General features: G+C 29.9%; 2 long non-coding RNA genes across 2 annotated transcripts; both read right to left on the reverse strand.

The window, feature by feature from the left end:
* Positions 1-2017: 2017 nt before the first annotated feature.
* On the reverse strand, positions 2018-3229 carry LOC120255574. The gene is made up of 3 exons (XR_005535039.1): positions 3150-3229; positions 2926-3059; positions 2018-2312 (listed from the first exon to the last, which is right to left on the reverse strand). It is a non-coding gene; the product is annotated as an uncharacterized LOC120255574 (long non-coding RNA).
* A 477-nt stretch (positions 3230-3706) lies between these two features.
* LOC120255575 lies at positions 3707-17369 on the reverse strand. The gene is made up of 3 exons (XR_005535040.1): positions 16121-17369; positions 8299-8355; positions 3707-4187 (listed from the first exon to the last, which is right to left on the reverse strand). It is a non-coding gene; the product is annotated as an uncharacterized LOC120255575 (long non-coding RNA).
* Positions 17370-17651: the final 282 nt, after the last annotated feature.

Here is a 17651-nt window from a genome sequence, read left to right on the forward strand (position 1 = left end):
CTAATAATATATATTTAAAAAATTTAAAATATATTTTTAAATATTTAAAAAATTGTTTTGACTATATATATACCATCCTCCCAGTGCCACCTCAGCATGTTTGAAATAAAAAATTAAAATATAATAACATGACAAATATTTTAAAAATTAATTTTTTTAAATTAAAAGGAAAATATTTTAATATTTTCCTATTAAACCTTTTAAATGCAATAAAATCACAAAATAACAAATTTTAAAAAATAAAAAATAAAAAATTCTCTCCATTGAAATATTTGGTTGGAAATAAAAAAACATTATGTATTATTCTTTTCCAAATAATAAGTTTAGTTAAATTTATATTTATTTAAATATTTAAGTTTGAATTATTAATATTAATAAAAAAACATATATTTTAAAATTTTAAATGTACTTTTTTAAAAAAATAATATCAAAATAATTTCAATATTTACATCAAAATAGTATGAAGTTTTTATATATTTGGCATATATTTGATTAGGGAATTTTAGTAAAAAAATTTGATAATATAAGATTATATGTTAAGGAAACATGATAATCTTATTTTCCAACCACAGTACTATTTTACTAATAAAATAAATATTGTGTTTACACTATGCATAAGATACATATTCTACAATCATTTTATAAATAATTTTAAAAAAATAAATGTATTTAGACCTTAATAACATGAGTTTTATTTTACATTAATTAATATAAATATAATATGTTTCATCCTTTTAATTTTTCTAATAGACCTTGTTTAGAAAATCATTTAGTTCCTAAAATATCAAAAGATGATTTATTTAATAACTCCATGTATTTATTAAACCCGGGTTGCCCTTCATGGTAACCCAGCATCTAAACCAATCAAGATATTTGATTGGATCACTTATACAATCAACTCGGTGTAACCCCTCTTAAATTGACAACCTTGGTGAACATCCAAGTTTTTTTAATTATGACTCTGGTGAATCAAATTTTATTTTTTGAAATAATTTTTTTAATAAATAATTATTATTACATGACTAACAATTTGTGGATTAAAAAAATAATCTTTAATTTTGAAATAATATTTATTTTTTGATTAACCCAATATTTATCTAAATGAGCTTGAGAGGGTTTGATGTTAAGCTAGTTTTAATAACTATACTCCAAATAATACAAAAACTATTAATATACTTTATCCCACAAAATAAAATTATTTTTTTAATAATTATAATTATTTTTTTCAAGTTTTTCACAAGTTAATATACGTAGTCTAAAAAATATTTTTTTTTTAAAATACAAAAATATTAAACATATTTAATGAAAAACCTCAATTGCATAATATACAAGAGCAACCCAAAGTACATGTTTTATTTACTGTTGTAGAAACCTCCTTTGCAATAATATTAATAAGTAACTCTCTATTTCTGATTTATTAATGACAACCTGCTCGAAGTTTAAAAATACAAATTACATTGAACATATCAAATGATGATCATTAGAATCCAAATGACTAAGAACCAAGATTTTTTTAAAAAAAGGTATGGTAAGATTGCAATTAGCAAATTAATTATATAAGCAACTACCATATCTAAACAATTCTCATTTCATAGAAAAAAAGAATATCATGTACTTAAAATTAATAAAAACTGGTTCCAATATTATACTAGGTTATCAGAATAAGAAATCCAATCAACAGTTACTTATTTCAAACAGTAGCTAAATTCTGAAATAGCATAAACTCCACAGACCAGAACCAATATGGAGCTAAATAATAGAAAATACAGAGAAGAGACAAAATAATCTGATGCCATTGCTTGGTTTCCCAGTAATTCAGGAAATGTCTGTCTTTCCTTGGCTTGGTGTTCATAAACAGTTCAAAAGAGCTCACAACCTCTTGATGCGATGCAATGCAATGCAATCCAATCCATCTATAGATTTATCAGAAGAAGTATCATCATCTTATTATGAACTTAAACAGTATACCAGCCGGAAAATAGCTTGACGACAATCTCAACCACGTAACAAATTCTCAAATTAGTAAAATAATTGGTAGTTAGATAACCATACAGCTGGTCCCTTTTGCATCCTTTGTGTCTTCAATTGGTCTGACAGTTGCTATCCTTCAAGTTCGATATCATTCTACCACCCAACAGATTACCACATGGTCGCATTAAGTTTCCAGTTGATGTCTCTGTAGTCTAGTTGGTGAACAAAGCTCTTACAAAATCACAGGACTTGATTAACATCCATTAAATTTGATTTCCTTGCAAACTAATCATCCAATTGATGGAGAGGTATAGATATACTCTGGCAGCAGAACACACAACCTGTTCAATAGAAATAAATGGATGCATTAAAATCTGATAGCCGCAAACCATCATCACAAGAAAATGACGCATCAATTAAATGATGCTATTTTCATAGCCTCGTCACAAGATTATGTTATGAAAGAACTAATAACTAATTCCTCAAAACAAATAATGGTTCTGGATATCCTCTTATTAGAAGAAAATACTTATTTGTGAGTACATTGTTATGAGCATCGAGAAAATGACAAGTTTTTCCCAAATCAAAGAACTCAGGAAACATAACTTATTCAACTAGAAATGGCCAGGCTGCTGCATTACTGAAATCACATTAGATTGAACAAAATATAAAACAAAAACTATGAATAAACAACATATTAACATTCTCTTGAGCATGGAAAAAAAATTGATTTTTACCAAAAACAGTTGTTCATAGAGAAATGGCCAGAATGCTGCATTACTAGAATCACATGAGATTGACCAAAATATATAACAAAAGCAATGTACAAAAAACATATTTGGTAAAGGCGTGACAAAAATTTCATTCATGACAAATAATATGAATGGATTCAGATAGAAAAAACAAGTCTTTCATTGTTAAATCAGTTCAAAACCACAGAAAATGAACACTTACTCTCAGAAGTCCAAGCTCAATCTCACCCTGCCCGGTGACATGAAAACCTTTGTATAAGAAAAATCTAAGTGCCAGACATATAATGAATATACCAGTTTCCTGATCCAACCAGTTGATAATTTTATCCTACAAAACTGAAGCACAACACACACATACATCAACAAAAGCAATATATCAAACAACAATCAGAATGCTTTCAAATATGAAGTGATTCAGAAACCCACTTTTGAAAAGATCAAGTCCTCAATCAGATCTTCCAGGCACCAAATGGAATTCACTTGAATCCAAGCTACCTGATGTACCTTGCCTAAAGACAACTAATCAGTTTAGCACACTTGGTCAAATATTATGAGCATTGATCAAACCAAATACAAGATACTATCAAAGTAAGCATCCTTCAATGGTTACCGTCAATGTATTCCTCATTGTTAAATCAAACCAACAGGGCATGATCACAAAGTCATCAAAATGCTCCTTGTCCAAAAGTCACTAAAATCAAAGTAGCACACTTGGTCAAAAATGAGCATTGATCAAATTAAATAAGAGAAATACCATCAACGGAAACATCCTTCAAGAGTTACTGCCCATGTAATCCTCATTGTTAAATCAAACCAACAGGGCATGATCACAAAGTCATTAAACACTCCTCAAAGCTACAGCCATTTTTCATTAGTAACACTGAATTATATAGTAAACATCAGTAACGATGATTTATCGTCAATTCTCTATTAACTGTCCAATTATGCAAACCATCAACATGCTTGATAGATCACTTGTCAACTATTATTATTACCTAAACAAACTTAAGGTTAAAAAATATTAACATGATAGACCCAAACACAGACAGATTGTAGTGAATACTGACATGACCGCCTTTGAGCAAACCAAGTACCGAGCATTATAATTTTCAATTTTACATTATCAAACTAGTTGACAATTTACCCTAAAAAACCAAATCGACACCACTCAATTTATCGTGAAAAACCAAACCACCACAACCTTAGAATCCAAGTTATACTGTGTATAAGTTTCCTAAATACTATTAATTACTTAAGCACATAGATCAAAAGACAACTTATCAAATCAAATAAAGTAAATGCTATCAAACTAAACCCATCGGGAAGAAAAAATAAATAATTGAAGAAAGTATTAACAGAAGAACTGATCTCCAAACTCATCCAATGGCCAGCAATTGGCCTCCGTCAATGTCTAATTTCTTCAACCAGACATACTGAGCCACCAAATAACCTTGAATAGAAAATCTGATTAAGACATAATATCAACAAAACGTTCCTTCATAAAGCAAACAAACTATATACCTAGATTATGCAAAATATAACCAACGAACAATCAAAAGCTGCAGTTAAACATGGCCCTGTCCAAACTTAATCTAAAGATTTTAAATCAACTGTTTCCGCAACTAAAAAGTTCATTGAGTGTTATCGGCGAAATTCGACATTTCAATTTAATGAAAGACCAGATCTGTGTATGTAAATATAGACTAATGAATCACATGATTCACATGCATTTTCGAAAGATGGGAAATATTTTAATAAAACATGCACTTTTCAGATGTGTATATAAATACTATATTACTATGAATCATGTTGATTTTAGAAAAAATATAACTTCGATTTAAATCATATTAGAACTTAAATTATAGTAAAATAGAACTTTTAAAATCATGAAATCGCTATTTCAAAATAAAAAATATTATAAAAAATAGAAAACATATATTAAAAACATATGCAATTTAAAACGATAAAGACAATCCAAAAAAATATAGAAGATTTAGACTGAAAATTAAAAAGAAAGAAAATATATATGATGGAGAATGAAATGAAAAAGAGATGAAGTCAACACAAAACTCCCATTTTCAAATTAAAAAAATGTGAAATAGAATCCCATGAGGAACAAATGATTCAAACATGTCCACTATGTAATACACCATATTTAAAGAAAAAAAATGCATATTCCTATATGGATATGCAAATTTTCTCTAGATTTGCCACATTGAGTTAACACTGATCACATAAGATTGATGTATCAATTTATACATCAATGTTGTTGGTGTTAGCATCAAAATGTTGTTGGGAGGAAATTCTCCGGCAGGATTAAAACCTTTATTTAACTACTAATATTAAAACCATATGACTAAAATTAAACACCTCTCCCAACAGCTTGAGCTGTACTGAAGTTCCAAAAAATGTGACATGGGAATTCTAGAACTAAATTGCATAAAGACGAAGCATATTAAAAGTAATAGGATAACACCTGCAAACTATATACAATTAAAAAAGTCCAAGAAAGAGCTTAACCTTCCAAAGAACTTGCAAAGCGATTCCAAGGCGAGACATTATTACAGCACACAATGAGAATCAAAGCAGAGGGAAGGTTTCTACCTCCAAGATCATAACAGGTTTCCCAACCCAATTATTAGGATCATAGCAACAATTGATAAAGTTTGCAGAGAATATCTAGACCAAGACTTAAGACTAAACAACTCTTGAATCAAAGTCAAATAACACAAGTCATCAAGGAATAGATTACTCAAGTGACAGCATCAATGTCAAAGTTTGCATTAATATAAGTTGGTTAATAAACAAATGAGAATCTCAAAGCACCAAGGTGCACCCAAAAAAAAAAAGAAAAAGAAAAAGAAAAAGAAAAAGAAAACGTGTTAGAAAATTAAGTGGGTATAAGAATCCCCGTTGCATTGTTCATGGACAAAAGGTCCAAAAGCAATCACCGAAGTTATTGGTCCTCTAAGAGCACCATATTTTAAATGCATACTCTTGACCTAAAACAGGATATTAACCACTCAAAATTGTTTTTAGAAATAAAAAAAACATTAACAAACTGATAGTTTTACAAAGAAAACCAACATTATTACTGGGCTTCATGTAATTAGGCAAACCAACATATCGAATGCCAACTACAATGACAACATTAAAAATAAAAAAGAACCCTAAGCCATAGAGGAAAAATTGTAAAGAACAATTGCAAGAGTGATGGTTGATCATATTAGCCATTCAAAAATGATTTTAGAAATCAGAGAAGCAATAATAAACTGCAAGTTTAATAAAGAAACCCTCAATTAATACTAGGCTTCATAAAAATAGGCCAACCCACATATTGAATGCCACTACAATGACGACCCTTCGAAAAAAAACCTAAAGCCATAGTGGAAACAGTGTAAAAAATCATGTCAAGAGTCAAGGGAATAAAATCCATAATGGCATCATTAAATCCATAAGATAGATTTCCCAAAATTGTCAAACCTCAAACCACCAACTTCAAAAAGAGACAAACCCGATAAAAAAAAAATCCTAGGCTAGGTTAGGTCAAAGAAGCCAAAAAGTAAAAAATAAGTAACAGAGGAGAAAATCTTGAGATGCATATTCATGAGAATTTCTGCTAAAGTTCCACTTGCTTCCTGTTTTATTGGTAACAACCAACCTGAGGTTCAAAAATACAAAAAATTATTAGTATTTAAGAGATTCACTAGTTGGAAGACGATGGCCCTCTGGTAGCACTTAAGTTAGAGTACGCAACAGTTTTGCCATGCGCATGTTGCTAAAAGATACCTGAAGAGCTACTTTTTACAATCATTGCCTGTCGACAACAACAATCCATGATTTCCGGACCTTACCCAGACAGGACATCTTGGGGATAAGAGTTTGCCATACTGTCAGTGAGAACTCTCCATAGATCTGTAACCTCTTTTATTAAAGGTGAAGAAATTAAGACATAGTAGCCATGATACCATTTGGAGGTTTTTGTTTTTAGGATTTAGTGGAAAAATGTAAATAAAACCGCAATTAAACCTAGTGATTTTCTTATAGGCTTTGGGAATTCAGTTGCCTCTATAGATTACTGCATCTCCAACTATACCTAATAAGTTATACGCTCTGATTTCCTTTGGTGCATCACCTTACACTTACATTAGTTTCTCTAATCTTATATTTGAGCAAACTAACTACCACCCAACAAATAGCGTTTGGCAGTCTTCTTGTACCCATTAGCTCGTACATATTGCACTTTGGCAATTGCCCAAGCCAGTATCTTACTAAGCTCGATAGTTAATCACCAATTTGGTTTGTTCCTTAGAGTAAGGTGCACTAGGGATAGATAAGCTAAGGTATTAAGAAGGTAAACTGTAATAAAAGCTAATTGATTATAAAAAAAATAATAATTAAAAAAAATCAATCCAACCATAACACAAACCAATGTTCTTATACATCTCAAATAAAAGCCAGCACATACATCCACACAGGAAAAAAAAGCCATCTGAGATGAAACAATGTTCTATTTATTTAGATAACCAAAACCCATTTTCGAGGAAAGTGACATAAGCACAAATTCTACAAAGCAACCTTTGGCTCAATGGACTATATAATTATGGTAAATAGTCATCACTGATAAATAGCTAAACATACCTGCAGTCAAATTATTTTTTAATTAATGGCCTCAAATCACTCGCAGGAGATAAAGAAATTCAAAACTCTGTTAGAGTGCACAAACACCCATCTTCCTTGTTGATAACAACAGAGAGTTGAACACATAAGAATTATCAAATCTAATAGCATGCTATGAGATGCTTATTTATAGGTGGAAAAAACCAAAATAAAAACAAAAACCAACTTCCACACCTAGAATAACTTTAGAAATACAGCTAAACAAGGTCAAAAATACTTTTTGAAACAAAATTTTTAAACACCACATGCTAAACAACCCAGTAACTACAAACTTGAAGTTGGAAAAAGCAAATGGCAAACACATAACAGCCAAAACAGCTTACAGGTCAAGTTCGAATTGGTGATAAAAAATTCTCATCAATGCTAAGATCCAGACATAGAACAACATTAGATTGAAGAGAAATCACAGTTTATTTGCTAAAATGAAAAAACCCTCTGACAGATATTAATAAAGATACTAAGTACCAGAGAAAAAGCCCAAAGTTCTGAAAATAATAAAAATTATACAAACTGATTTAAAAAAACAACAAAATATAACATACAAAAACAACAAGCAATGCCGTTATTTTTTTAATTTTATAGACAAGAAATCCCCTTTTGCAAATACCAAGCACCAAGCATATGATGAATTTCCAATTTCCCATGATGTAATGAGTTGTTAATTTATCAAAAAAAACCTAATAAAACCCAATTACCATGCAGACATGTCCAAATAAGCTAATATATCAAACACGAATCAAATCTACCTCAAATATGAAGTGCTCCAATCTTAGAAATTACTCTCAATAATGGACACCAACTAAAAGTATCTAGAATCCATGTTACAAAAAAATCAAATTGGAAATTAGACTCTCAATGATGGACACCAACTGAAAGCATATAGAATCCATGATACCTGATGCATGTTTCCCAATGCAGTGCAACACCTAACAAGTTCCATCAGTTACGTACACTGCATTAAAAGATTTTTAATCAAATATCATCTTTGAAACTCTAGAAATATCTGAAGTTCCAATTTCTGCAAGTAAATTGAATGGCCATACTACTTTCAAAAGGAAATCCAATAAAAACAATAACATCAACTAGCAAATTCTCCACAAACACAAACAAATATCTATATCATATAAAAGAAAAAAAGAATCAAACATAATAGATGAAAGCATTTTGTGTGTGGCCACAGGAAATCCATCTTAGGAAAACCGAGCACTAAGTACACAGAGTCGTCATTGAAAGATAAAGATTTCCACAGGTAAGAGACGCCAAAGTCTGACGAAAGACAATTTCCAAAAATCGATAATTTCAATCTTACTTATCAAAATAGATCAAAACAAAGTTGGGGCATTCTTCTATAAAGTTCATCCTTAATAATGTTTCACTATCAAAGACAATGACTCTCTAATAGCACTTGGGTCAGAGTTCGCAATGATTTTGCCATGCACAGGACACCCAAGGATACCTCATAAGCTATTTTTTACACCCGTTGCCTCTCGACAACGGCAACCCATGATTTTGAGATCTTTACCTGAACAAGACATCCTGGGGATAAGAGTATGCCCTTCATCATACCATCATACAGTGAGAGCTCCACATGGATCTATCACCTCCTTTCTCAAAGGCAAGGATATTAAGACATAGTAACCCTGATAACACAGAGTTCTTTTTAACAAACTATATTAGGATTTATATGAGTTAATGTTTAATTTTCATTAAGAGTTTCTAGTTTTGAACATCACATCTTTTTTCCCACAAAAGTAAAATAAAACAAAAACAAAGACCAACTTATTGAGCATATAACTTCATTACATTGAGTAAACTGTTATCAACATAAAATAATTTTTATATGCCTTAAATTTTGAACAACTAAGTTTAATATTCTCTAATTTCTAAGTGAAAAAAATAATGACCCAATCAAACCAACTCTCAAAACATGACCAATAGTGATGGTATTTAGAGTTTTAGAAGTTAGTGAAACATCTTCTTCAATCAATGATAATCATAAAACTTATCAGTATGGCTCTTGTTATGGCTAGCTAGGTTGTTTGCAACTATCACATTTGTTTTGACTTTGTTTACATCTATCTGTCTTATCATGATAACAGGTAATCTTGGGTTCACATGATCTTCATTTCAGAGCATGCATCATTGGTTATCCAATTGATCAAAATCAATAACTATTTTGATAGTTTGCAATTATGTATCAATTGAATTCTAAATTGTGATAGTCTAAAATCTAAATTAGTTTGACCTTTGCCACTTGCTGCTAACACAGATGAAAATGGAGTATCTTCTAATCGAGTCAATCCCGTAGAAGGTGTACTTTGTTGTCAATTAAAATAACCGAATATTCTTCAATGTCATGAGTCCTTAAGCTAGCCAATACTTGATACACATTATGAGATGGGCAATGAACAACATCGGGTCTACAAATATTTATTTGACCATGAAAGTAAGATTAGTCAAGGATTAATCCATAGCACAACCATTCTAAAAGAGACACTCGGGCTTGGTGTAATATAACAAAAATTATTGACTTGTTAAAATGAAAAAAAAAAATCTTTAAAAGCAACCAAAAAAACAAAGCAAGACAAAGAAAGGTCACATGGACTAACCTATATTACACAAAAAGAGCCAAAGAAAGCTATGAGTTATTATCCAATAAACTATGATGAGGTCACAAATAAGTTAGAAAGATATATTGTTTATAACTAAACAATACAGAAAAAACCTAAGAGACTACATTTATTGTACAGTAAACTGTGATGTCATAAATGAGTTAAAAAGATATATTATTTATTATTAGCCAAAGAAGGCTAGGCTTTAATAATTATCTCATTTAATGATGTTCTTTTAAATAATACATCATATTCTTATTGCTTTAAAATATCTCATTAAATCAAAATTTGATCAACTTAAATAAAAATTTTGCAACCATAACAATATTAAAAAATCCCTTAAATCCCAACCAATTAAGTTTCATAAAATTAGGCCAACTTTAATTGCCACTACAATTACAAATAAATCTTTGAATGAAAAAATCTTAATCCAAAATAGGCATAGAATCTAAGATGAAATCATGAAAAATAGCCTCAAGGAAATTATAAATAAAATTCACAAAAAGTGAAAACAATAAATCTATGTAACAAATAAACTTATCAAAATTGCCAAACCATAAGGAACTCCAAAAATGAAAAAAAGACAAATCCTCAACTAGGTAAGGTCAAAGAAGCCAAAAAATAAATAAATAAATAACAATAACAATAAGTTACAGACCAAATTTTAAAAGAGCACAAGCTCCACAAAATGGACCGAATATGAAGCTAAATAAAAGATGCATAGACAAAAGAATTATTAGTGGTATTTATTATATCATCACTTAACCAAGAACGACTAGAAGAAATAGATGCATTAGTGGGCACATCAAACTGTTGGGGATAACATCATGAGTGGGAAGGAATTCTCTTGACTGAAAAGCCCTATAACCATATGAACAATACTTTTCTCCCAAAAAGCATGAAGTGTGGATTCAAGGATCACGTGAAGTAATATCTACCAAATAACAAAATTAGCCCTAAAAAGAGCATTAAACTTCTGAAGAACTTACACAACCATTATGAGAATCAAAAAGAAGACGAAAAGGTCACAATCCAAGTCTACAAAACACAATTATTAGCAACATCGTAATTATTGATAAGATTATGAGTTTTTGTTACACTTTCCTTGATGTACATTAGCCCATAAGACTTCAACCATCTTACTTATGCTTGCTTTTAGATTTTTTTTTTTTTTAAAAAAAGGGTGTTTGGACTTATTCTCCCACTTTTCTTAACATTCAATATTCATTTTTTTTTAATTTTATCCATATCCTATTAACTTCATGTATTTGCAAATTAAATATAATTAAATTTTTACAAACTATATAAGGATTTAGATGAGTCAATATTTAATTTTTCATCGAGAGTTTCCAATTTTAATAATCACATCTTTTTTTCGTCAAAAAATAAAATAAAATAAAAAACAAAGACCAACTTATTGAGAAATATAACTACATTACATCAAATAAACTATTATTAATATCAAATATTTTTCTATGGCTTCAATTTTGAACAAATAAGGTTTATCTTCTCTAATTTCTAAGTGAATAAATGATGACCAAATCAAACTAAACTCTGAAAATACCATCAATAGTGATGATATTTAGAGTTTCAAAAGGTAGTGGAACATTTTTGTAAATCAATGATAAAAATAAAACTTATTAGTATACCTCTTGCTATGGCTAGTTAGGCTGTTTGCAATTATCACATAATCTTCTTATCAGAGCATATATCATTGGTAATCCAATTGAATGTTAAATTGCAATAGTCTAAATTAGATTGACCTTTGCCACATGCTGCTAATATATATGAAAATGGGGTATCTTCTAAACGAGCCAATCCAGTAGGAAATATACTTTGTTGTTGATTAAAAAAACCCCAATATTCTCCAATGCCATGAGTCCTTAAGCTAGTCAATACTCAATACGCATAATAAGATAAGCAATGAACAAAATTGGGTCTATGTTTATCTGAATGAGAAAGTGAGGTTAGTCAAAAAATAATCCATAGCATGGCTTTCCAAAAGAGAGACTCGGGCTTGGTGCTATATGACAAAAACTTTTGACTTATTAAAAAAATCTTTAAAAGTACAACAAAAAAAAACGAAGAAGGAGAAGGGGAGGTTCACATGGGCTAACCTATATTAAATAAAAAAAGCAAAAGAAGGTTGAGTTATTATTATACAACAAACTATGCAGTCGTTAGAAAGATATGTCATTTATTATAATAATCTACAAAAGGCTACGTTTTAATAATTACTTAATTTAATGATGTTATTTCAAATAATACATTTTATTATTATTGCTTTAAAATATTTAATGTTATCAAAATTTAATTAAATCAAAATTTGATCGACTCAAATAAAAATTTTCCCACTACCTCAATATTTTTTTTAAAAAAAATCCCTCAAACCCCACACTTTTAAATCCTAGCTACTTAGGTTTCATACAATTACAATTAAAATGTTTTAACAAAAGAAAACCTTAATAAAAAAATAGAAATAAAATCTAAGATAATAGTATGAAGGAAATTATAAATAAAATTCACAAAAAGTAGAAACAATAAATCTATGTAACAAAAAAAACTCATCAAAATTGCCACAACCAACTCCAAAATGAAAAACAACCAAATAAAAATAAATAAATATAATAATAAAAACATTAAAAGCCAAATCCTGGGATACATATTCCATAGAGTCTTAACAGTGCCCTCCCTACTTCACTTCTAAGAAAGATCATTCTAATAGTACTGAAGACAAATTCCCGTTTACTATTTGTTCTCTAGCTTAATGACTGAAGCAAACCATTATGTGAGGCAAATACATTATCACCTATCCTAACAAGAGGAAAATACAAATGAAATGCAATGATATCAAGTATGAATTGTGATGTATATCAAGAGTATTTAGTGAGAAGTTCCACTTTCCCATTAGATCTCCAGCTTAAAATTGAAGCAAACTACTATGTGAGCCAAACAAGTTATCACTTTCTTAACAAGAGGGAAAAAAAACAAATAAAATGCAGTGATATCAAGTACGAATTATGATTTGTATCATGATTATTTACTGTGAACTTTAGTAAGGTAAACTATTGGCAAGCAATACTAGTCACCCTTCAGATTCTTAAGCATGAAACTTACTTATTGGAAAATGCTAGCAATTAAACTAAAAAAAAAGCGGCACATCTCATCACCTAGCAAACAAGAATATGAAAAACAGATCTAAAATTTGAACATCCCTCCGTAAAAGTTGTACCGAAAACCCTTAATGAACAATAACAAAGGCAATTGATAACATGAAAATTTTCTATCCTGACTACAACACAACCAACTCGATCCCATGGCTTCTAAAATCAAGTAAGGATGTCAAACAGAGAAATATATGGATCACTAGGGAAAAAGAACACTTCTACAAACCATCTTCCATTAACAACGATTTCTACACAATATTATAATAGTCGAAAAATGGCTCCTAACGATGAGTAAACCTTTTTAGCTAGAAATTACATATTAAGTCAGGATCCGATCTGACAAAAAATACTGCGAGTCAAACTATTTCTCACTTAGCAGAACTCGATGGTTGAAAAAAAGGTTTACTCATCGTTTGAGAGCCATTTTCAGTGCTATTATATGGCACATTAGGAAGCAGATTGAATTTATTCTCACATTATCTTGAGATTCAAATGTACTCCTCACTAAAAACATAGTTCAAGATTTCTTTATAGTTTATTGATGGATCTTTGGGAATATTTGGATGTGTCTGTAGTGTCATTATTCTTGTGCCCTCACTTTCTTGGTGAAGTGACTATAGATTCTCGAACAAAGATATACTAAGAAAAATCATATACTATGAACATGGTTTAGTATGTTTTTCATGGATGCTGGGAATATTTGGATGCACTGTGTTATTATTTTTGTGCCCTTACTTTTTTAGTGAATTGAATGACTCTCTTGAAACTTGATAAATTAAGATAATTGGACTTAATAGTCATTTGATTTCTTTTGTCAGATCACCAAGATATGTGGCCCATTACACTTAAGACTATATTTAGCTTCTCACATTATAAATTGTAATGTAATCATGATCACTGCTTATGCTTGTCCATTCTGTTTATTTCATACAGATGCTTGATTTAAAGACTTGCTACATATTGTCTCATGGTGTTTTTACTATTTATTTTGAGGATTAGAAAGTTTTGGATGGCTATTTATATTGAAGCGAGAATCTAGTTTTTGAAGGAGATTGTGCAGCTTTTGTGCCACAACTTTGTCTTGTAAGAGCGAAAAGGGTGTGTTTCTTTTAGGAGTTTCCCTACTGCACTAATTTTTCTTTTGGTGCATCATCTTCCACTTACATTAGCTTCTCTAATCTTATTTTTGAGTAATCTAACTACCACTCAACAAGTAGGATATGGCAATCTTCTCATACCCATTAGCTAGTATATATAGCACTTTGGCAATTGTCCATGCGGTATCCCTACTGAGCTTGATAGTTAATCGGGACCCTCGGTTTGTTCCTTAAAGGAAGGTGTAGATAAACAACCGCTAAAAGAGAAAAAGATTTTATTAAACCATAATAAGAAAGTACATAATCCATAGGGGTTAATTAGGAATATAGCTTTTCAAGAGCCTTTATATTAGTTTTTAAAACACGAACATTAAAAAACTTTTATTTGAAACATGATGATGTATTATATTAATTTTATGATCTTTGGGTGTACTACAGGTTTGGTGATCATATTAACCAACTAAAAACGTTTTTAGAAATCAAAGAAGGTGATGCAAGTTCAATAAAGAAAACCTTCATCAATACAAACTTCATAAAATTAAAACAACCCACATATTGAATGGCACTACAATTACTACGTTTGGACAAAAGAAAATAGAAAACAGAATAATAAGGATAGCGTCAAGAGTCAAAGGAATTATAAATAACTAAATAGTGGCAACAATAAATCTATTTAATAAATCCTAAGAAGTCAAGGGAATGGTAAATATAATCCAGAGTAGCAACAACAAAACTATTTAAAATAATATATTCACAAAGTTTGTTAAATCACCAACTTCAGAGAGAAACCAAATAAAAAAAAATCTGTCACCTAGATTAGGTCAAAAGAGACAAAAATAAATCAGCAAGAGCAAACCAATTCTTGAGATATAACCTTGAGATACATATTCATTACCTATCCTAGTTTGTTCTCAAACTTATAACTAAAGCAAAACAATTTGTGAGGAAAAACTTTGTTCTCAGACTCAATAACTGAAACAAACCAATTAGTGAAGCAAAACAAAGATCACCTATCTTAGCAACAGGAAAACGATGAGTGAAATAACATGATCTCAAGAGCATGTGAATTATAATTTATATCAAGAATATCCATAGTGATGTTTTACCATTAATCCTCTTAAAAGTATCGAATCACCTAGTCACATAGGTAATCAATTCACAAGAAAAAATATTCTGAACTTCGGTGATGTAAACTAAATCTAGTTGGTAACAGCAATTGGCCTTAGGATGAAAAGTAAATGATTGGAATATGCTAGGAAATATACACAAAAAGATGCAACCATCTCATCAACAAAAAGAATAGATCAAACATGTCCGACCTCATATTGTTTTATAGCATAGCCCTTTTTGATCTAAAATATTAACATCCCTCCATGAAGAGGATAACAATAATACAAGCTAATTAATAAAATAAAAGAATTTCAATCCAACCACGACCCGAACCAGTGTTCCTGAACATCTCAAATATAAACCAACAAGTACATCCACACAAGAAAAAAAATCTGTGATGAAACAATATTTCCTTTAGTGAACACCAAGCACCACGTGAATTTCCAACACACACACACACACAAATAAAATACTTAGATCAATTAAAACTAAGTTTTGAAACCGCCCAGAAATCAATTTAAAAAAAAAACAAAATATATCAAGCACACATGCGACACAAACCCTAACAAAATACTACATTCTAACTGCTCTTAACAGACAAAATGGCCAGATTACTTTCAATAGAAAATCCAATTGAAACCTTAACATCAACAACAAATACTTCACAAAGGTGAAATTGAACCAAAATACGAGTTTCTAACTGCTTTTAGCAAAAAGAATGGCCAAACTACCTCCAACAGCAAATCCAATTAGTACCATAACATGAACTTGCAAATCCTTCACAAACAAAAACAAAAATCAAGATCATACAAAATAAAATCAGTATAAAAAAACATAAGCAATTGATTTTTATCGGTGACTACAAACCAAGAGAACAGACAACAAATATATATTCAAAAAACAACTTGACGAAATTATGTTATTGCATTGATGTAAACCCCCTTCTAAATATTAGAAACCCCAAATTCATCAGCAAACTTTGCCACACCAATAACAAAAACATAATGTTTGGAAACAGCAGCAATAAACAAATCAAAAACAAATTGGTGAAGTGTCAAACTTTGTCTAGTGATGAACAAAATCCCCTTCTAAAGACAATTGCCATTGTACTTCGAAAACACCAGCCAAACGATCGGAGATATAATAGAACTGTAGCCCAAAGAAGGTTTTAGATATCATGTGCCAAACAACCAAAAAAAAAACTGAAAATGAAATGCAAAAGGAAGATGAAAGACAAATCACGAATTTCATCTGATAGAGCATGCCATCCATTTGCCATAACACGAGAGCATAGCATAATACTAAACAAAAACGACACAAGAAAAAGATTGGAAGCTCAGAGCATAGCATAATACTAAACAAAAATGACACAAGAAAAAGATTGGAAGCTCATTAGCAAAGAGCTAATGTTATGAGTCACCTCATTAATAGTACAGAGTTTTGCAAGATTGAAAACTAGAATAAATACTCATTTACATCATTACTTTCTCTATTCTTTTCCATATTATTTTTAATATAATCTAAATTGGCTAATATAGTTTCCCTTTCGACTAAATAAGCTTCTACCACAATTAATTTTTGATAAATAAGATCTATTTTTTCTACTAATTTATCTATATTCATAATAGGTTTCAGATATAATTTTCAAAGTACTTGTTCTACGAGAAAAAGTGCAAATGTCTTCCCTTTCTGGAAAGAGAACAGTGACTGGACCATGCCAGGCCTCCTTTTTCCAGTGTAAAGACTGGTTCCTTTATATGAAATATATACTTTTAAAAACTCATCTAAATAATGACAATTGCTACAAAGTACTTCAATGATTGAATACATGCTACAATAAAATTTTTCATATGTGCTACAAAATATTTCATAAATTTGATACTTGCTACAAAGTAAGTATACATAGGATATTTAAACATCATTATCAATAGAATAATATATTATTTTTAATAATTCATAATAAAGAGGCAAGCTATTAAAGAGACTATCTTTACGTACTACATCTAATTCTTCTTTATAACATTGTATAAATTTAAGTATCTAATTGAATTAAAATTTAAACTTTTTTTTTTGCGGAAAATACTAAAGAGAAATATCGAAATTAAGGATTGAAGAAAACTCATATGAAAGTATGGGATCATTCACTGGCTCAGATAGATTTATTAACCTTTATGCTTGTTTTGAATCCTGACAATTAAGTAAATACTAAATTTTTATTTTAAAAATCCTTTGGGAAATTTCATTCTATATTCTGCAGGTTAA

This window comes from Dioscorea cayenensis, unplaced genomic scaffold (assembly GCF_009730915.1).
Source record: "Dioscorea cayenensis subsp. rotundata cultivar TDr96_F1 unplaced genomic scaffold, TDr96_F1_v2_PseudoChromosome.rev07_lg8_w22 25.fasta BLBR01001078.1, whole genome shotgun sequence".
NCBI classification, from domain to species: domain Eukaryota; kingdom Viridiplantae; phylum Streptophyta; class Magnoliopsida; order Dioscoreales; family Dioscoreaceae; genus Dioscorea; species Dioscorea cayenensis.